We start from the raw sequence: 21,534 nt of genomic DNA, 5'->3' as shown, positions 1-21,534 counted from the left end.
TATGGTGCGGAGGTATGGGCTGACGCCCTTGACAAGAAGGTGCATCGTAAACGCCTCGCTCAAGTGCAGGGGCGGGGTGCTCTGCGAGTGGCGTCTGCTTATCGCACCGTCTCCGAACCGGCCGTGATGGTGATCGCGTTGCCGTTGCCCTCCTTGCCAAGGAGCGCAAAGCTATCTACCGCCGTAAGGGCGAAAACTTAAGAGAGGGATTTGCCCGTGAAGAATGTCAACGCACCCTTACCGAGTGGCAACTTTCTTGGCAAAATGAGCCAAGGGGTCGGTGAACTGCGCGGCTCATCGAAAAATTAGACCCGTGGTTGAACAGAATGCATGGTGAGATTGGTTACTTCCTTACCCAACTTCTAAGTGGGCGTGAAGGTTTACAGTCTTACCTGCACAGGATTGGGAAGGTGCGATCTCCTGATTGTGTGTTCTGCAATGGAGTGGCGGACGACACTGAATACACCTTTTTCTCTTGTGAGAGGTGGGATCGCCTTCGTCAGCAGCTTTATGCAGACACAGAGGAGCTCTGTCCAGACAACATTGTCAGAGAGATGCTGAAGAGCGCTGGCAGCTGGACTGGTATTGCGCATTATGTTCGGGCTCTTCTTATTGCGAATAAGATTGAACTCGACCGGCAGAGGGATCGGACGGTAAGGTGTTCCCTGAACTAACAACAACTCCCTTCCTCCCCTCCTCCCCCCGTTGGTGAAAGGAATTCCCTGACTTGATGGCTTCCAAAGCCGGCAGAGCGGGGGGGCTAGCCCGAAGTAATGTGTCAAACGGTTCCAGGCTAGTTCTCTGATGACAGAGAGGCGTTTAGTTGGTAGTCTACCAGCGTGCTGTTGCGGGAGTCCAACACTCTGCGCGTAAACGCATTCACCTACCCTACTAAAAAAAATGTTTGTTTCAAATCACGTAAGAAGTCTGTCTGAAATTAAAATGAATATTCTAATTCTATTGTTATCGTGTATATCGTTTTGTCCGGCGTATTTTTAGTAAGAAAAATCAAAAACCAAGTGTAGATTTTCCTGAAATGCCGAATTAGGATTTTTATTTCTCGTGTACCAATACTTCGAATACCAATTGTCCTCTCTCTCAGTGAGTTTTAGCGTAAAATACATATGTACTAAATGTATATACGTAAAAATGGAAAGAATCGTGAAATGCGATATTGTTACGTAAGAAATACACAAAATCTGCAATACTGGAAATAGCCAGATTCCGATTTTTGCCTTGCTTCGATTAAAGTGTTCATATAATTTTCGCTATCAGTGTAATCTCCCGAAAATCGGGCTCGTATGACAAAATCTCACCTCCCCACCCGCAACAACATTCCTCATCTCTCCCAGCCGCACCCCCGCTAATTTCCAAACAATAAACCATACAAACATTCCCCCTCCTGCCTCCCCCGTCCCTGGAATTCCTATCTTTCTTTCTCTATTGACGTTTCAATTCAACACCATCTGTCCACTTGTTCGGTCCGTTTCCCATTCTGTCCCGAGCTTGCTCCGACATGTCAAACTCGTTATCGCCCAGGAAACTAGACCGTACACACATGGCTCCCACGGCAGGATTTCCCCGAACGTTCAGTCGACCGTTTCCAATGTTTTCAATTTGTCATCCCACCCGCGGTACATGTGTGGGTTGTTTTTGTCAGTTCGCTTGATTGGGTGCGTGCATGTGTTGCTGTTTTGTTTTTCACTTTCGCCCCACTACCCTGACGGCCTGCAGCAGTGTGCATGGCTTTGTGTCGAGCACGGCCGTCCGTGCACTGCTCGTCCCTTGGTGTGCGCCGCTGAAGAGCTGACGGAACGTCAGTACGAGAAAAATTGTGGAACTGAAACGGGCCAAGTCGAGACTGTCGTTCGTTGTAAATAGTCTGAGAAAATTTGGTGCGTAGTTTGACGCTCGCGAGGAATTCCTGGTGCGAAAAATCATTTTTCCTGTTGACGAGACGCGAAAAGCCACTGAAAATGTACTGAGGACGGTGAAGAGACGCGCGACGACGACGGCGACGAGAAATTCGAATGCTAGAAAGTGCACGGGAGCCCAGGGGCACCTCGACCCAAAACGACCTAGACTGCGTCACGACGTCATCGCTCTCGCCCGATCCCTGCAAGGATACCGCGATCGGATCGCCAGTGGCCGCTCGCAGGACCGCCCAGCCCCGCTCGCCGCGCCAGCGACCCGTGTCGGCCGCCCAGGACACGAGTCCCGGGCCCTCCATTGTCTCGGCAGCGCTTATCGTCTGATTTTCGCTCGCACGGATATGACGACGCAGTTTATGCAATTCTAGTGTGACGGGGACTCAGCTTTTGTTTCGCCTCCCGTCTCGTCGAGAACGGGCGCAAACTTTCGGAAATTATGTGCAGTTGCCGCTTGCCAGAGGTACGTAGCCCAGCGAAATCGCTTGCCCAGATCCCCTGGTTTGTCCTAGTGATTCATTCGCGCCCCCGAGGTCATTGTGGTGTCAGGAATCGGCGGAAATTCGAGGTTTCGGGGTCTCGCCAAAAGAAAGAAAAAATGGGCGGACGTCCAGTCTCCTTTGTCCTTCGACTCGGAGTTGGAAAGGTCTGCACACAACGAAAGAGCGAGGAACGAATGCGTGTGTGTGGCTCGGTTGGAACGGCCGTGGTGTGTGTGTAGCGACAAGAGTGGAATTGGGAAACGTCAAAACGGTTGCGCCTGTGGTGGCGGCCAGTGTTTTTGTCTGGCCCCTGTGGACTTGTTCGTCTTTTCGCGGTCGTAGCCATCGAAATCATATGGTCAGACAGTGGCAGCCGCCTCGAGTGGCCAGCGGATGATGTCAAAGTGGTTCTCGTTGAGTAATCTTTCGTGTTTGGCTTTTTCGGGGCCCCGTTTCTCCTTCACTCATGACACATTGTTTTAATTTGGTCGCAGTCGATAATGGTGTCCTTGGTATTTCCTCTTCGTTATTACTGGAGATGATGGCGCTTCTCGCAAACCTGCAGATGTCCGTAAACAACCGAAGACTGCGCTGTGGAGATGCACGGAACGAGTTTCTGTTTTTGTTTACCCAAACCAAATGCAGCGCTTGTGAAATTAAGTGGCACTGACTAATCCGAGGTGGACACGCCTGTTAGCGCTTATTAGAATTCTCCATTTATCGCATTCGTCGTTAATTCCGCCACTATAAAGACGACTTTGCGCTCATCACACTGCAACTTGTAGAATTGTGGACATTATTTGATATTCAGTCAGGTCAGCTAATGTCTCTTTAACAATGAATAAAGTTGGTTCGAAAATTGTAAATGGTTTACTTCTGAGCGCGCATTAAAGGCTCCGGAATTGAATCTGATTATGAAATATGAACTCCAAGCAAAGAACTTCCGATTTCGCATTCTAACAAGCAAATAGAATCCTAGAGAGCGAAGCTATTTGATTTCTTCACTTCAACTGGTTTCATGACCGCAAGAGTAGGTTGTGCCCTTACGATCGTTGGGCCAAGAACAAGTGAAGTAATTGACCTAACAATATATACTTCAAAGATATTATAGTTGATTAGAGACTGGCAGGAGCTAGACGGATCACGGTTACTTAGAATTGAGTTTGAGTATCATGAGCGATCATAGCAAACGAAAATCTAATCTCTTATCATGAGCGAACAAGCTGTAATAAAAAGACGGAATCTGAGGAAAACGGATTGGGCAAAGTTAAATAAACTTCTTGGGATAAATGCGGGTGCTTATGTTAGGGACTCTTTTGACGATATATCAATTGGAAACTCTGAATTGCACGAGACAAACGCGGTCAAACGACTCCTTAGTGGAACCGGAGCTGCAGACACGACTTTTGAAGGTCCGGAAACTGTGTGGAACTGAAGACGAAAAGGATGAGTGGGCCATGTTGAACCTTCTTAGAAAATGACAGTGATACTTTCAAAAACTTCGGTGTTAAGTCAGTAAACCCTTTCTGGAAGTACTCCATCTGGGAAAATCCACTTATGTCGGGTGGTAGAGAACTATTGGTTCCTGCGAACTTTCGAAGCGCTTGGATCGTGCCCACTAAATATAGATAGTCCTTTGATCTAAGTGTAATCTTGCGATGTTTCTAGCTTTTAATTTGTTTGAAATAGTTAAGACTTGCCTTTTCTTTCCGGACCTTGGAAATACCGATATTTAGGAAACCATATGTTCTCTTCATCAGTACTACAAGTCCCAGACTTGCATGTTAATAAATATTACTAGCGGAAAAAAGGAAGGGCTTAATTATTTCAAATCGTGAAACTGCTCGTCATTCCTCGGTCTACAAGATAGTGGAAGCAACTGTGAAAGGCTTTTGACTTTGTGTATTTGCAAAAATAATCATCATCAACAACGCAACAACCGGTATCCGGTCTAGACCTGCCTTAATAAGGAACGTCATACATTCCGGTTTTGCGCCGAGGTCCACAAAATTCGATATTCCTAAAAGCTGCCTGGCGTCCTGTCCTACGCCATCGTTCCATCTCAGGCAGGGTCTGCCTCGTCTTCTTTTGCTGCCATAGATATTACTCTTATAGACTTTCCGGGCTGGATCATCCTCATCTATACCGACTAAGTGATCCAAACCTATTGAGCCGGATTTTATCCACTACCTGAGAGTCATGGTAGCGCTCATAGATTTCGTTGTTATTTAGGCTACGGAATCGTTTATCCTCATGTAGGGGGCATTCTTCTCTCGAATGCGGAGGATTCTTCTCTCGAACGCGGCCAAGAGTTCGCAGTTTTTCTTGCTAAGAACCCAAGTCTCCGAGGAATACATGAGGACTGGAAGATCATTGTCTTGTACAGGGGGGGGTTCTTCCCATGATGTCGATGTCGTCAGCATAGGCCAGTAGTTGGGTGGACTTAAAGAGGATCATATCCATTACATTTACCTCAGCATTACGGATCACTTTCTCCAGGGCCAGGCTAAAGAGGACGTATGATAGGGCATCCCCTTGTCGTAGACCATTGTTGATATCGACTGGTTTTGAGAGTGATCCTGCTACTTTTATCTGGCCTTGCACATTGGCCAGGGTCAGCCTATTCAGTCTTATCAATTTTGTCGGGATACCGAATTCTCTCATGGCCGTGTACAGTTTTATCCTGACTATGCTATCATAGGCGGCTTTAAAGTCGATGAAGGGATGGTGCAAGTGATGGCCAGTTTTTCCATCACTTGCCGCAGAGAGAAAATCTGATCTGTTTGATTGGAGTGAAGCCTGTTTGGTATAGGTCAATAATGTTCTGAGCGTATTTGGTTTTGGAAAAAGTTTGATTTGCGATTCATCCCTAAAAAGAATGCGCGCTCGTTGTTTCCTGTCCAACTTCTTTTGGCAAGACCGTGGAATTCTAGAAAGTCGTTTCCTTCTTCCAATATTCGTTCCTTCCTTCTGCAGCGCTTCTCCGGTCCTATACCCGCATCTTCTCCATGTGCAGCTCGTGATATAATTTTTCACAGTTGATTTCAAGTTTTTTACTTTGGATGATGGGATTCAAGTGACTAGTTGAGGATTTTCGTTGCATTCCTTGCTCCGACTCCCAAGTTTATCCTGAGGCTGGGTTCTTATGTTTTTTTATCGTTTGTGGCACATGGGGCCTTCTATTTGTAAGGTTTTGTATAAACACAAAACCTTATTAAAATTGGTTTACTGTCTGTCTGTCCGGCACACGCATTTTTCTCGGAAACGGTTATAGCGATTGACACCAAATTTGGTAGAGAGGTGGGAACTGTGAACGCTCACGCATATAGTGTTACATCCTTTTATGTCGAATTTAAGGGGGGGTCCCCATACATGCAAAAGGGGGGTGTAAATTTTTTTTTCATCAAATATAGTCATGTGGGGTATCAAATTAATAGTCTCGATTAGTACTTTTCGAAGCTAGTCTTGATTTTGACATTTGCCAGAAAGACGGGGAGCGAGGGGAGTTGAAAGTGATCATTTTTTTAACGAAAATCTGAAAAAAATCAAGAGGCTGCCACTGTATGGTGCCTAGGCTCCGAAATACCCTCCATACCTGTTCAAATAAAGTTAATAATAGTACATTACTATAATTTTCAGTAATTGACAGGAAGCTCCCCTTAAGTTTATCCTAGAATCACAAAATTTCGCGGCAATATAGGCTACAGTATAAAGTAGATCTCACCAAATTTGGCGAAAATCACACTATTACTAACAAAGTTATAATAAGTCAAACTTGTCGCTTCTGTGCAAATTCAAGACTTTGAATGTCGATATCACTTAAATGTGGATATTTTCACATAATATATGCATGTATTACGTGCTACATACTAATGGGGCAAATGCGCACTCAAATCTCTTTATAAAAGAAATACACAAAACCTTTCGTACCTGAAGCGTCTAGCTTCCGGTTTCCCGACTTGTTTGGGTTTCGATTGGGCCTGTAGGCAGTCCTGACGAAAAAGGGGAATCCTTCGGGCGCGGGCATTTATTGTGGGCCGGGAATGGGAATTTCAATGAAAAAAGGGGATGATATGGGGCCTGACATAATTTCCACCTCAGACCCTATAATTTTCACCTCGGAAGGAGGAAAAGTCTTCAAGGGGAGATCAGATAAAGTTTAGTTGCATTCAGGGGTTGAATCGAACAAAGAGTTGCAGAAATTATTTTTTTCAATGAATACGGTAGAGATTCTGTTCACCCAAATGTGTCCAAATCCACGCACATAAAATGAAAGAAATATTCTGCAAAATAGAACGAGTCAACAAGTATCCCATAATAATAAATCAACGAAAGTAAGCGGGATACATATGTAATGCACCTAAAAGCAGAAAATTCAAAAATATTCAAATACGCCACAGTCAATGGCCTCAAACATCTAGGAGTGAGATGTCAATGATAAAGGTATTATAACCCAATGATATAGCACGGATTTCACGCAGCAAGCAGATGTTTCTTGCTCATAAACCTATTCACGAGGAAGAAAACGAAAACGAAATATATCTAGTGATGAGACTCGTGCTAGACTTGAACTACGGCAAGAACTGATGAAAAAAACATTTCTGTTTTTCAACGAGAATTCGGACTTATACAGTAAAATGAATTATACAGAAAGGTGAAAAGACGACGTGGAGGAAGATCTGAAATTCTTATGAGTTGAAAATATCTGAATAACAACACATGCAAATATATTGGTGAAGAGACAAAGGCCAGGAGGATCAAGTTGGATATCGTTTGCATTTTGATACATTGAACTCAGGCAAAAAACTGTCTTCGTTTCAGCATCATTAGTGAATCTTAAAAGAGGATCCAAGCTTCTATTAATTATAGAAAAAAACATTAACGTTTTTCGCCTTTTCCTAATTAGCAGGTTCAAATTTACCAAATTAAAGTTAATTTAATTTGATTACGAGCGCTGTATCTATACCTTCTTCCTGCGACTTGGCCTAAAATGCTGTTGTGAATATTACGGATGCCTTCTTCTAGTTTGCATTGACGGTGTTACTATATTTAATTAATTTGCAACGCCTTTGTTGTTAGGTTTTATTTTTGTATTTGTTTTATCTGGTCAATATATTTAAATCCTTCAACTGCATATTATTTTTTTTATGTTTTTAATATTATTTGCAACCCGAAATTTCGTTCTAATGTGCTCAGCTTCACACTCTCTATTTCTATATAGTAGCACCGGCTGTAATAGCACTTTATAGATAAGCCATATAATGTTTCCATGGATGAGCCTTGATTTCAATATGGTTAGGATATAAGCAAATTGTTCTACTTGTTCAATATTGTAATCGCTCATTGTGATCTCTTACAAGTTGTTGGTATTCCTCCGTGTTTGAATCATAAACTTCGTTTTTGACTTGCTATCCTGCAGGCAGCTAACTCTATTTGCCAGAACAGTTCCGTCATACGAAATAGTGACCTATTCGTTAGGTCAACATCGTTAGCGAGTACTTCTGGCCCCAGTGCTAAGTTAAAGAGTAACGGAGGAGGGGGGATATATTGTTTTTACCTTGACTAAGTCGGGAAGTTGTGGGTGAATTCGTTTTCGATTCATACCTTGTACCCCGTACCTAACATCGTGGCTCCTATTATCCAGTTTCTAGAAGGCGGCTAGCTCCAATAATGTTTTATATACTGCAGTGTAATTAATACTGTCATGTTTGTCAGCAGTTGTAGTTCCAGAACTAAGATGGTCGCTTTTTTGTAGATCTTTGTGCCAGTTGAGGATCCTTCTCTTCTGTTCATATCCCAGTTATTAGGATTTTTCTGATATATTTAGTCCCATCTTCTCTTCAAGTCCAGGTATTTTGTTTGACTTTAATTTATTATGGCTTTCTCTACTTTGTCAAATGTTGGCACACTGATTTGCTCCCCATTGATATTGCCTGGAATTGGATAGTTTTTTGCCTGCAGAATCGTCGGATAAAGCGAATCTCAAAAGTGTTCAGTCCATTGACATTTAATGTCGGCATTGTTATTCATAATATTCTTATTTTAGTTTTTGCACAGGCTGTTTTGTGGCTTTTCGCATAATTTATAATATTTTGCCATTGTATTTTTCTTCCCCTTTGTGTGGGGTTTGCTAGGAGTTAATAAGAGTAAGAAGGAAGGATTCTCAAATTAAAGTATCTATTTATGGGGATTGGTAGAGGATCTATTCTTTCTTTAAAGATTTGATAAGTACAACAAAATAAAAATAATAAAAGCAAATGGCAATAAAGCTGTAGCCGGCCAAGCCCTGCTGTATAAGCAAGAGGGACAGATAGCTGTAATTGGAATGGCAATAGGCCACGCAAGCGGTAGGTGAGAAAGCACTGACTTGGTGACCGGGTTAGGCTGCCGTAATGGACAGCACGGCCTGGAGATCGGTTAATGATGGGACGATTTGAATCATTGATGAGCGGTATACCACCTTGTCAATGCGTTCATCTGAGGGTACCCCTCAAAAAAATTTGGCGTCTCTCGAGAGTGGTTGTAATTCCCATAATATTGTCAGCTACAGGTATTGTACCTTTACCTTCCCTTTATGCCCTAGGACTCTCACACAGTCTGGTTCAAACCATGCAGAAATATTACATCCAAATGTAATAGAGCTAACGAAAATTATAAAATGCATACATGAAGTACATCAAGTAGCTAAAGATGCTAAGTATCGTTAATTTTGCTCGCTGCATTTATGTATGACAACAGGGACCTAATCGACGAGCTTCATATTTTTGTTGCATCTTCCTATTCTTGCATATTCGTCTTCAAATCCTAATTTATATAAACCGGGGCTAAAAGAGTTCAACTAGTCACCTAACTGCCATTAGACATCTTTTTCAAACGAGAGCAGCCGAACGTATCGAACTATCAATTCCTCAATTTAGAAGTTAGAAACAACTCCACTCGCCTTGATTCTTCAAAGTACTTCGCTTCCAAAATTTTGATACCCATATGCAAATAAATATCTGTATATTACCTCTGTCGATCTGCTTAAGTAAAATGCATTTAACTGTTCCCGAGCACGAAAATATTCTTACATTGCAATGCTAAGATATGAAATAGTCAGTGATCATTTTTATTTAAAATATATGCATATACAATTGTTTATTTTCTATGTAAAATTCACGGTTACGGGAGATTTTAGAACAGATGGTTTTGGGTGGAGGAGGCATTTGTATTTGCGTTCTTCAAGAAACTGGATGATACGGTGCCAAAAGCTGCAACATAGAGACGCGAACCCAGCAGAAATGACTTTATTCTTAGCTATTTTGATAGCCCATGCACACAATATGTTGCTAACATTGCCACCACTGAGGATTTCCATGATGTTATTAAAGAAGTCGAGCGATGTGATGATCGGCTGATGAAGTTCACTTTTAAATCAACTGATCGAACGAATTATTTTTTCATTGCATGCGCACTATAGAGAGGTGTACCCGATGCCGAGAAAGATGTTTTTTGTCCACTGCTTGACGAGCGCAATGCTAACCACATTGCCTCCTAGTGTACCGTTACGGTCTTGAATGAAGTGCTCTAACACACTTCAAGGCCCTGATCCAACATGGATTGTTGCGCCAACGATTATTATTATTATTGACAAAAAGATCTATAACATGCCTCCGATATCTTTATCGTCATTGTGGGCGATCCTAACGGGCATGTTGGTCAAAAGGTGGACGATAGCTGGAGGTGGAGGTGCTATGGTGAAACACTTTCGGAACACATATTTTACACAATAAAATGCAAATCGATTTTATCATAAGACAGCGTGGGAGAATTTAAATGTTGGTGATTGTATGAGAAAAGAGAATAAGCAATCTGACTTACGCAATTACCAACCATTACGAATGTTGAATATTTGTGAGAACAAGCTAAAAAACACGAACCGCAAAGGGGCACATACAAAGTTCACTGTCACCACCACTAAGCGTTTCGCCAACCGAAATATTTGGCTTTGGAATAACCACGCCCAAATGAAGGTCCGAGAAAGTCCGTCCATATGATGGCTGTTTGCAAATTTAAGGCGAAGTGACAGGTTAAAATTTTGATTTTTTTTATCTTTTTCAAACGGTTGATTTTTTGAGAAGGTTGAGGTGGCGTTGAATAAGACGGGCAGAAACCCTGTTGGTCCAACCAAAACCAAGTGGCCACGGAGAACCTGTATGAAGTGGCACCGGGTATTCACTTTGACCTGACAGTAGGCCAATGCTCTAAGGCTTCTATAGGCAACGAAGGTTCATCTGAAGTCATTTCGGCAAAAAAACCACAAAAGGAGTATATTGGTACTATGGGAATCGGGATAGTCCTCTGAATTTACATAGCTCAGGAGAATTCCTGGTTCATGTACTTCCAGCCTGGTAATTAAGGGTTGACCCCTAATGGGAGTTTTAGGTAGTTATGGTTACGTCCAAGCGGACAAAGAGTCCTTTGAGCCTCAAACGTGCGTTTGAACTCGGGTTCCGTACTCCTTAGTTCCGTAGAGATTTAGATAGGTCTTGCATCCACCAGAATGCATCTAACTTCCGGTATTCCGACTTTTTATTTTTGTGCTTTGACCGTTTTACCACAAAACTAGAAGATCTTTCCAACATTTCCGTGAAATCCATTCGCCCTCATGTGACGCTTTCAAAAAACCAGTTTCTTAGCATTTTTTTAAGTCCTAGGTATTTACAAATAAGATACCGAAAGGATTTTGCCGGATCTGAAATGGAAAACGAGTGTTAAGACAAGTTTTTTGACGCTCTCCACTGGGTTTCCACGAAACTCAAAAAAAAGTTTTTCTGAAAACCATATTTTTCAAAGTGTTTCCCACGATTTCTAATGAACTAATAGACAGATTTGGGTCTGTTTTTTAAAAAATGTGTAGTATTGTTGCCGCTAGCTTATTATGAATAACAAATATTTTACTATTTTTTTTTTAAATCCAAAAACGGCTAATTGGGGTTTGACCCGTCATTTCAAAAATTGTAATGATAAACATTTATAAAGTAGTTGGAAGATAATCACAAAAGTATAGATTGAATAAAAATCTCTTCTTGTATTTCATACCAATCATATTTGCCATTTCGTGCGAACCATCGATCCACCTTTTTTTGGAAGGCCTCTTTTCGCAAGGATTCAGTGCCCAAATTGAGATTTTTTTACAAAATATTGTTATTTTTTGTACTTCAAAAGTCAATAAAACTTTTTAGAAAACCCGTATTGAAAAATAGTGCATACTTTTCCCAAAGTAAAATTCCAAACAAAAAATTCCTCGAAAAACGGCTGTCACATAAGAACCCCCCTTAATCTTTTTTACAACTGCCGCTGATGAAGGAGGATGTAAAAGTTAAAAAGGTCTTTTTAGTGTGTAACCGCCCCACTAAATGAGTAACACTAGCAGAATCCTAATACTTCTTAATGATTATTGGTTTTTGGCTACGACTATTAATAACTCGAATGCAAGAAGAAATCAATCGTTACTTCCGTGGAACATTACAATAAAGAAAGCCGAAGGATCCCATCTGTTATAAGAATAGTAAAGGATGTTAAACTGACAGCTAAGAACGTGTATACGATGTTCGTTAGCTATTTGTTGAATATCCTGTTAGAGTTCTCGTTAATGAAAACTATACATCCATGGCCTTTAGGAATCGTCTTTGGATTCGTGAAAGCTTACAAGAAGTACCAACTGGAAACTGTCTGTATAGATAGATTAGGGGATAATACTACTTTGGTCTAAGTACTTGAAGCTATGGCTCGCCTCATTACTCTTACTTAGTTTCCTACCCATTCCTTAATCCAGCGTGTTCTATGTATGTAAAGGCACTTGTTATACACACAATCTTAGATCCACCTGTTTCAGTTCCTTTGAATAGTGGTGAACAAAGTTTCATGGATTTTATTTTGTACATTAGTGAATCATTCGCTTGGATTCATAGAAAGCAAATGCTCATATGAAAGTTTCTCAGTAACAAATCAGTATACAATCTACACTTCAACTGCATAATAAGTTTCGAATCTACTAGAAAATCTAGCCAGTGCGGCTGTTGTTTGTACTTGGGTTCCGATTGGGCCATATTCCAGTCGTATGAACACAAAAGATCAAGTTTCAAAGAATAGTTCCAAACAAAACATTGAAAAGCAAGAAAAGAAACCAAAACAAAATAGAAACTTATCAACAGCCAGCTTGCCTCCAGCTCCAATCAGTCAAGTACACGCACATGAGTCTAAATCAGATACAACGCTCCCCAGCTGGTGATTGGGGCCCGTCATTTTCTATTGTCTTCAGAAGGTTGCACTCATTGCACATCGTGCCAAATGCGCCTGCTCCCACTTGACCACTTAGCACGGAGTGATACCAATGCTGAGTTTCTGTTTCTCGTATTTATAGTTTTGATTTTGTACTTTCTAAATAGATACGGAGCTGAAATCAACTCACGGTCGTTGGAGCTTCTACAAATGTATATATTGTGAGCTCATGGCAGCAAATCTAGCGATTCAAAACACATTCAATGCGAGCATGCTTCTGCCATTCTGCATGAACAGCTGAGACGTGAAAACAAAGACAATACTACATTCGCAGTGGGAAGCCAAGCTCGACATTATGATTCTCTGTTCCAATGTTCAATGACAACTTGGGTCGTCGTCAGTTTCTGGCTTTCAGCAGTGTATATAGTAACAGCAGCTCACTACTGAAGTGAACATGTAATGTAGGGCAGAGTGGGAGCTAAGTGGTGCAGAATAGTGAGGAAATTTTCGAAACTTTGTCCACAGATTGCAAGAGTCGATTACGCCATTTGATTACGATTTCAGCACTGAATATTCTCATTCATACTTCGGGTTTTCATACCAGAATTGGCCTAGCACGAATTTATTTCATTTCATCACTTATCAATTCCGCGTAGGCATATGCACATCATACTCTGTAAGGGTACGGGGGCAAAACATATATTGAAATGTAACTAAAATGAGGGACATTCACATCATCTCTCGGTAGAAACAGAATATATTGAATTTCTGGTCATATCGCATCCAGTCCAGACGAGTCTAATCAATCATTCAACCAATCATTGAAATCAATGAAAACGTGTTCCAGCAGCAGCAATTTTATTCAATCAATTACGTCAGGTCCTGTTTTCAATTAAAGGATAAATCTATTTATGAAATGTTTGTTATGCCACTCAATGCTATCTATTTTCTGTGGATTGGATAACTACATTGTGAGCAAAATTTAGTAAGTGGACTCTGGTACGTAATTGTCAAAATATTGTACCAAGATGATGCTAATATTTTTAGAATACAAATCAATAAATAATATTATCTACATTACCATGCAAATAGGTTTCAGTTTTTTACACAGAGACAATTTGTTGATCATTATTAGAAGGTCAAAGTGCCTAATATGCTTTAGGAATCTACAGAAGAGTAGCTACTGTTCTAGGGAAGTAAGCTTTATTGAATATTTTGAGAACCTGGCTGGTTCTTCCTGTTGTATGTCTCCTGTGCACTCCTTTGTGGAGCATAGGCTATGCACATATTTTCTTCTTTCCCAATATCTTTCAAGTGATTCTGTGGTTCAGTTGATAAATTGAAGTCTTTTTCTATCATTCGTCTCGGTTTGGACTGTTGGTGTCTTAGGTAAAACTTCCCTTTCTTCTGTTCTACCATAGGTTTCGGTAGTTCTTAATACGCAATTCCCCTATTATCCTACCAAATACACAACAAAGCTGTCTTTTGTCACAAATCTGTACAAAACACCATTTCCTTTGAATCAAGCAAGCAGAATTTCACAAGTGGTTCTTCGATTTCTGATGTCTTTACGTCTCCCTTAATTTTTGAATCTTTCCCTACGAAAATCGCCAATTGGGAAATATTCAAGTGGGTTATCCCATGCGAAGGGACGTTTCTCTTATTTTTTTTTTTTTTTGTTAAGAAACTGAGTTAACACGTGATTAGCAATTTTGCCCCACACATTTGTTAATATATTGTGTTGCACACTTTACAATTTTTCAGCCTGAGATTGTCTTTTATTGTTTATGTACAACGCAACTTACTCATCCATCTTCAAAAAAAGTGCGCAGTCATATTTTTCCTCTTTTTCTTAGAAAATGCATAGAATGCGAAGATTATGTGAAACAATTGAAGGGAATATAAGTTCCTTGGTTTCCTGAGAATTCGTTCGGGGCATTTAGTTTAGCTGAAAAATGTTGTACGATATTTTGTTTCTGATCGAAAGCAATCATTTGCAAGTGCGCGATTTCTATAAACGCAGGTAGCTAAAACGTCTATAAAATTACTTTTGAAAAGTTTTTTTTTGTAGTTAAAAGGTGTGACGTGAAATGTTGTAGTGTTTTACGTAAAACGGTGCTCAACTTTAACTTTTTTAGCTTAGATTATAGCGATGCCTCGTGGAAAAGTGTTAACCAAAGAAGAAAAAGCCCAACTTGCCAGAATGGAAGATTCGGGCTGCACAGTGAGAGCGATGTGGAGGGAAATTAGTAGATCCGACGGAGTTGTGCGGGATTTCTTTAGATTAAAGGTAAAGGGAAAATACGGTACAAAAAAGCATCCACGTGGAAATAAAAAAATCGGGAAAGAGAAATCGCCTTGATTAAAGAGGAAGCTACTAGAAATAAACTTTGGTTCGTTCCAGATCATGCCGAAATTACTTCTTCCTATTAAAAAGAGACGGTTACAACAGATTTTCCTTACCGATAACAGCATTAACTATAAAAAAACTTGCTAAAGCACTTCATTTAACACCGGCAAATAATAAGGCTCGTCTCAAATTAGATAGATCGTGGATGAAATGGGAAGAAGAATGGAACCAGTATTTTTTTCGGATGAGAAGAAATTCAAGCTTTACGGTCCAGCTGGATTTAGCGCATTTTGGCACGATCTAAAAAAAATGAAGCTCCTCGAATGAGTCGCAACTTTGGAGGCGGTAGTGTTATGGTTTGGGGGGCATTTTCTTTTCCCGGTAACCTTCGACAGGGAATCGTACCAACCAAAATGAACTCAGTAATTTATACTGAGCTTCTGGAAGCCATTTTGATGCCGCATTTAGATGAGAATAATAACTGGAATTTCCAACATGGCAACGCCGCGGTACACGCTATTGCATACACGAAATAATTTTTAAATGACAAACAAATAAAAAATTTGCAGTGGTCCCATCGAAGTCCTGATCTTAACCCCATAGAGAATATATGAGGGATACTTGCAAGGGAAGTCTATGCGAATGAACGCTAATTTAGTTTCGTACTTGAGTTAAAGACAAAAATTTTAGAATGCTGATACCAAATCGAAGAAAATACTTTAAAAATTTAATAGCCTCAACGCAAAATTTCGAAGTCATAAGGTCCAATGAGAGCAAAACAAAATATTAGAAACTAGTCAATATGCGTTTATTTATTTCAATAAACTTAAAAGTGCAAGTGCGTATATAGAAATTGCGCAGTAAAAATGTAATTTTTGGTAATTTTAAAAAAAATCAATATTTATTTTGTTAATTTTTTTTGTTATTCTAAAGATACATTTACTATCATATAAACTTTATATTTCTCGAGGCTTCTATATAGTCACAACGAGCAATATATGGGGTGCGTATATAGAAATTGCGCGCACTGTAGTCCTTGAATTAGGATTATTAAAAAATATAGAAAGGTGAATGTTTGGTATGCTGTGAAAACTTTTTCCACAATTTTAGTGTTTGCACACGATTTCTTCAATGTGAAACAAGTCGGGAAACCGGAAGCTTGACGCTTCAGATTTAAAGGGTTTTGAGTTTCCCTTTGTGAGAAGCATAACTCAGTTCTCCATTAGCTGATAGGATTGACTGGAGATATTTAAATCGGTCAATTCTGTCAAGTAACCAGCCCAGAACTGAGCGATTTAAATATCTCGGGTCAATGGTATCAGCCATGCGTATGCACGATACTGCCCTCTATACCGGTGCAAAATTTAGTACTCCTAGGATGAATTTAAGGGGAGTTTTTCAGTCAATTTCCAAAAGTTGGTAATATACTATTAGTAAGTTCATTTGAGCAGATATCGGAATGAGACATATTTTGAGACCTAGATTTCATCTAAGCGCATTTTCTTGATTTTTTTCGATTTTTAGTTTGGGTAGTTTCCGAAAATGAATCCTGTCTCCCTTACTCACGCATTTTGCAATTTACGCCAAAACTAGTATCAGTTTCGAAAAGTACTAATCGAGACCTTTCATTTGGTATCCTACACGACTATCTCCGGTGAACATTTTTTTTAAATCCTGCCTTTGCATCTATGGGGAAGGAATGACAGAGGGGTTGAGGGAACAAAATTTTTATTTTTTTTTCTTTTTTGGTGTAATTTCGATTGAAACACGTTTTTGTGTACCACTTCGTTGTTACTGTTTAACAAGTTCTAAAGGGAGTATCAGCTGCAATTTTGACCCTGTGAAATTTTGTCTTATCTCGACCGATATTCCCTATTTAAGCATCGCTCAAAATATGTGGAGCCCTTTGAGAAAATAATATTTGTGACAGAGCCATGGCATTTAAGCCCAGTTCATTAGCAATATTTTTCTTGCGTATATCGGATCTTCGTCTATTATAGCTTTCACTAGGACCACATTCTTATTAGTAACATGGTAGTTCATAGTGAATTTTCCAATTATTTTCCAAACGTCAAGGGCAGAATGCTTTAAGTGAGGAAGCTTTCATCGCGTATAAGAAAATGAAGGAATGCCCGGCCTTGAAAAAGCACCCTCCGGACGCACGTCTTCCATTCGCAAGAAAGCTTGATGAATGGAAATCGAGATGGAGTTTCATCAATTTCAGAGGCAATTTTTAATGTGCTTCAGAATAATGGTGCAGCAACCAATTATTAGAAATAAAAAAATATTAAAAGCAAAAATTGTTTCTTTTCAACTTTCAAAGTGCGTCTATAGGAAATGCGCACTCAATTTGCCACTTTTCTTGAACAAACCTCTCTCTAAAGTGGCTAATAAAGGTAAACTGCGTACTCGATATGGTGAACAATGAAATAAAGTTGTAAGAAAATAAAATGAAAGTGGTATTGAGATCTGTTTAAGACTTTTGGAATTAGAACGTTTTAAAATAAAATTTGATAGTGCGTCTATAGAAATTGTGCGCCTGTATCTTTCTCAAATATAAATGACGATTTTAAGCCATAGCTTTTTCAACTTTATAGATGTTAACATCCGTTGAAAGCGTTGATGCTTAACCAGATGAGCCTACCGCATTCCAAATGCTTTTTAAAGCAGTGCATCACTTATACGTGCGATGTTTTTGACAAAGCCTATTTGCAGAAAGCCTTTTATAACAATTTCAACGATTTGGCACACGAAATTCCATTTGCAACACAATATTTGGGACGGATTCCTCGTTCGATATCCATTGTAAAAATTTGGAGAACCCACTTGAGATGAACTGACGAAGTCGGGCGCTGTAAATAGACAAAATGACAGTGATAGAGCCCACAATTTATGACGAGCAATTTTTTAACACCAAAAAAATGGCAAAATGCGAATGGATAGTATCCTTCACCCCTTTAAAGCTAGTAACTACATTTTGTTCTCAATAGGAAATAATACTATGAAAGGAAGATTATGAAAATATTTTTTCTGCTTTGGGGCAAAGGGAATCCCAAAAATCAGTCTAAAATACTGGGGTTCGTTCACGTTATCTAGGTGAGAAATTGAATTACCATAGAGTCACCCTGCGAAGTAAGTAGGCATAATTTCAACGACATTCACACGTGTAATTCTTTTTGGCTGATAATTCTTTTTATTCCATTAATACAGCTGTAAGCTTTGAAATACTTGTCAGACGCAGGGCAAGGATACCAACTATTTTTCATGGTAAACTGCGGTTCGGTCAAATAATTTCATCTAACACCTTATCCCACCTTAAAAAATATGTTGTTTGTTTGATTGAGAAGCTTCGTCATTGACGTCCGCAAAATGGTATAAAACTAAATTGAAATTCTGCTAAATGTCAATGTCAAATTATTTAATTTTCTACGGAACTATGCAATGCTTTCCAACATTTGGACCAAGTAATGCTCTCTAATATTGGGGAAACATTTGAGTAACCTTTTAGTTCTTGTTTTATACAGGACGCCTCGTAGGAAGTAAGTGCCCCCAGAGAATCACTTATCCAGCGATTGCAATCTGGATAGTTCCTATGCAAACTTTCTCCAGTTCTATTTAAATTCTACATTAATACTTTAAAGGAAAGGACTCTTTATTCTAAACTACATCAGCTGCAGATTGGAATCAATGACCTAAAACTTTGATACAAAGAATTGCTTTTCAGGTAGTACCTCGTAAAAGTTACACTCCTACAGTTTGGAAGAATCAGTGGATCGATTCGTTCCTATATTTTTCAGGACAATATACAATAGTCTTCACTGAGAAATATAAGCCTATCATCGCGACTTTAAATCCAAAATGTGTAACTTCGTTCTCATACATGAGAAACGTTTTTCGCTTGTTATCTCACAACTAAATTTGAAAAAATACTTTTCGAAATTGCGTTTCATGTTGTAACATTCGATCCATGAACCCGATTCGTGATACGTCCCATCATTTCTTAGATATTGTCGAGTTGACATCATAATGCCACCATGGAATTGCGCATTAACTGTGTGAATCATAGTTTATAGGCCTAGTAATTGGAAGAGCAGTGAATTCAATATATCTGAATAGCGTTTAACTTGTCAGTAGTAGTGTTAATAACTAAGGTTCGGGACAAATCTGCCACAGAACTCGGGTGTGTAGTATAATTTCTCGTCGAATGCCTGTAGCGACTAATCGTATCCATAATTTGTAGGTTTCATAAGCAATCAAAAAGGTACAATATCGTCACATCTTTCAAAGAGTCCATGCTATGAATAAAGAAGGACTGAGATGTAGTTCCCACAATAATGGAATACAAAAAATAGGTAATAGATAGACCATAAATGCATTACATTAAAATTACTCCAGTCTTTACTGTTTACTTTTATTTATGGTTCTGAAATGGCGAAAGCGTCCGAGGCGTTGTTGATTCTAAATTTCTTATTCATAGAAAGGATCTAAGGCACCGCGATATCTCTTCCATTTTAGGTACAAGCTGAAGCTCGACTTATTTTCTATTTTTTATTGTAGCCTGCGCATTTCATTGTTTTTTATTAATTTTGCTGGTATTAGATAAAATGGAGAATTTATGACTATTTCAATCTTTAGCCGGAATAACCCCAATCTCTCGTATACAACTCATTCTTTACAGATCGCAATCTACAATCTTCAAAAACCTGTTTTTATTTAGAATAGTGATTTCGTGCTTATTTTGAATCTTTTTTTCTTAGTCTCAAAGTAGGTTTTTTTCTTTTATCAAACAAAGAAAAAATGAAAACCATTCCAATAATAATAACAAAAAAGCACTCGACGACAAAAATAAAGACCTCTGAGCAGTGACGAACGGGCTGACTAAAAGCCACAGAATGGAGTTGTTTGCCAGTATATAGCATATCTTTAGTTTAGTTATTATTTGGTTGACGTCCCTATAATTTTCCTATGATTTACTGAAATTTTTGTTGAAGATGGCTCTCCGATTTCAATCCCTACATTCAAGTGAACAACAGATCTTATAAAGACGCGTGTGCCAATTCGTTAGACAATTTATTTGGGTCTTTATCTTATTTTGTAAGAATTATTGTACGAAAAGATAGCAGAAGCATGGAATGTGAATGACACCTCGTCTTTCATAACAAAATTGGAGGTAAATGAGCAGTGACTGCAATGAAACTAGAAATTTATCTCCATGTGTCGTCAACCCTATGGAAAAAATAGTGTCTCAAATAAGATCTTATCACAAACATGGACTTTTTGGCGAATTCGTATGAAAGAGGGTCATCCATTTGCAGTAGTAAATATTCACCTTTTGAATGAATATTAATACTTAGTTCGCACACATGATATTAACAATATTTGTATTAGAACGTGTCATCTATGTAATTCACTAGCCAGAACTAGAGCCCTAATTTTCCAAATTTAAAATCCAAAATCGTTTAAATTGGAATTTGTCTGTCAATTTCGATTGATATGTATATGGCTTTTAGCAAGATTTAGAACTCGCCAAATCGTCTATTTTTCCTATCCACGGTCTTAATTTCGAGTCAACTTTTTGCATATCTTCGATTAATATGAGTTTCATATATGTATCTTCAAGTACTGCTGCTATGGAGAAGAATTACACTAGTCCGAGTTGGGAGAGCGGTCCAAATCGGCCTTAATTGAGATAAGGCATTCTGGAAAGTGTTCCCTCAAAACAGCCATCGATGTTCTTGAAGCATGTGCGGTTTCACCATCTTGTTGGAACCAAATATCCCATAAGTCCAGCTCATCTAGCCGTGGGGAAAATCCTGTAACATGTTTACGTACCGGTTCGAATTCACTGTCACCGTGACTTCATTTTTCTTACAGAACCAGGGACTAATAATTCCAACCAAACAAATTACACGCCACACTGTGACTTTAGGTGACTCCAAATACCTTTGATGCAATTTGCGAGGATTGGTTTTGTTTGTTGACGGATTCACATAGATGAAAGTGGGCTTTACCACTAAAAAAACAATAGCATCCTCAGGAACGATTTTGTGACGGACCTCACAAGCGGTCATCCGAGAATTGAAGTCGTGTTCAGAAAGTTCCTGCACAATCACTATTTTGTAAGAAAGAAAATGAAGATCATCATGAAAAAATTTTCCTCACAGAACGATCGGAGAGTGCAAGGGCAAATACATGTTTACCTGCAGAACACCGTGTTGATCCTTACATTTAAGCTCTCTCTGCCTCAATGTTCTGAAGTGATCTAATGGGTCGGAGGACTCCAGCCTTATAAGACTGTGAACATAGTGGCCCACGTAAGAATTGATTTCCGGTGGGGGACAGTGGCCGAAGGGGCTAAATTAAAAATATTCCAAACGGCGCGCTGCGTTCACAGAACATCCGCTCGAAAAGTAGGCATCAACTCCGAAAGCACGCTTAGCATCGCTCCTACGCATGATGGCAACTGACTGAACTGTCCCACGATAAATTTTTGAAGCCTCTCAAACGAGAC

The 21,534-nt window shown here is 39.5% G+C and overlaps 1 protein-coding gene across 2 annotated transcripts in view; it reads left to right on the top strand.

The window, feature by feature from the left end:
* The first annotated feature begins 1,722 nt into the window (after positions 1–1,722).
* Positions 1,723–21,534, top strand: part of LOC119657759 — a 39,444-nt gene continuing 19,632 nt past the window's right edge. Inside the window, exon 1 of one of the 2 annotated variants that reach the window (XM_038064820.1) lies at positions 1,723–2,391. The gene's annotated coding sequence lies outside the window, so the exon portion shown is untranslated. The remainder of the gene's footprint in view (positions 2,392–21,534) is intronic. The other variant, XM_038064819.1, reaches the window with a different exon arrangement.

Source organism: Hermetia illucens, chromosome 5 (assembly GCF_905115235.1).
Source record: "Hermetia illucens chromosome 5, iHerIll2.2.curated.20191125, whole genome shotgun sequence".
Taxonomy (NCBI): Eukaryota; Metazoa; Arthropoda; class Insecta; order Diptera; family Stratiomyidae; genus Hermetia; species Hermetia illucens.
This window is presented reverse-complemented; position numbering and strand designations above follow the sequence as displayed.